General features: G+C 41.8%; 1 long non-coding RNA gene across 1 annotated transcript; it reads left to right on the forward strand.

Annotated features, from left to right (window-relative positions):
• The first annotated feature begins 98 nt into the window (after positions 1 to 98).
• Positions 99 to 946, forward strand: LOC113745478 (uncharacterized). The gene is made up of 2 exons (XR_003462156.1): positions 99 to 159; positions 771 to 946. It is a non-coding gene; the product is annotated as an uncharacterized LOC113745478 (long non-coding RNA).
• The last annotated feature ends 275 nt before the right edge of the window (positions 947 to 1,221 follow it).

The raw sequence follows: 1,221 nt of genomic DNA on the forward strand, positions 1-1,221 counted from the left end.
TTTGTCAGAGATCAGCTGTGCTTCTTTGGCCTCAGCTCTGAAGTCCAACCCCTCCCATCTGACAGACCTGGACCTGAGTGAAAACAAGCTGCAGGATTCAGGAGTGAAGCTGCTGTGTGATTTTCTGGAGAGTCCACACTGCAGACTGAAGACTCTTGGGTCGGTTCACTGACTCTCTGTTACTATTGTAGATCTAATGTTTAATTAACAGTTGAAGCTAATTTATGTTCAGACATAACTTACATCCATAAAGTTGTAAATGTCCTTTTGTTCATATTTTCATGTTTGTTGTATTAAATTTAGTCTGCAGTCACAAAGACTTGTGCTTCTTAAAGAAACTGTAGAAAATGTCTCTGTTAGTGGTTAAAGTCAATGAATGTTTAGAATTGTTGGTCAATGGTCACATGTGTATACAGAAGATCCTCTGAACTCAGATTTGTTTGAAATGATCAAGTTTACTTGTTGAAGTAGAAATATTACACACACACACACACACACACACACACACACACACACACAGATCAGCAGCATGTTATTAATGTGTGCTGACGTGAATGGTTGTCTGAATGTTGTGCTGACGTTTGGATGATGTCTGTAGAAGGCTGACATTATGATGATCCACAATAACACAATGACAAAGTCACTCTACTCATTTTAGAGAAAAGCTCATTGATTAGGACATAGTAATGTTGAGCTGCACATTTCAAACCTGAACACATCTGATTGGATTATAAATGGATTTTTATCAACATCATTTATTCTTTATTCAGATTGAAGAACTGCAGGTTGTCAGCGATCAGCTGTGCTTCTCTGGCCTCAGCTCTGAAGTCCAACCCCTCCCATCTGACAGAGCTGGACCTGGGAGAAAACTACCTGAAGGATTCAGCAGTGAAGCCTCTGTCTGATCTTGTGGAGAGTCCACACTGCAGTCTGCAGACTCTGAGGTCAGTAGAGGGTTGCAGTCAGTCCATGTTGGTCTCAGCAGTTTTGTACTAAACAGTTAGTATCAAAGCACAGATCCAGTATTTCCTGTAAACCTCCGACCTTCTCAGCGGCTGCTTTCCTCAGTGAAGCTGTGAGAGGAGAACGGTGACAGGCTTCAGGATTGGACAAAGACAGAGAGAGAGAGAACAGTCAGCCAATCAGATGAGCCAGAAGCTTGTTGTGATCATGTGTTTGTGGTTGATGTGAAGACGACTGTTGTTGTTGTGTCCATGTCTA

This window comes from Larimichthys crocea, unplaced genomic scaffold, assembly GCF_000972845.2.
Source record: "Larimichthys crocea isolate SSNF unplaced genomic scaffold, L_crocea_2.0 scaffold80176, whole genome shotgun sequence".
Taxonomy (NCBI): Eukaryota; Metazoa; Chordata; class Actinopteri; family Sciaenidae; genus Larimichthys; species Larimichthys crocea.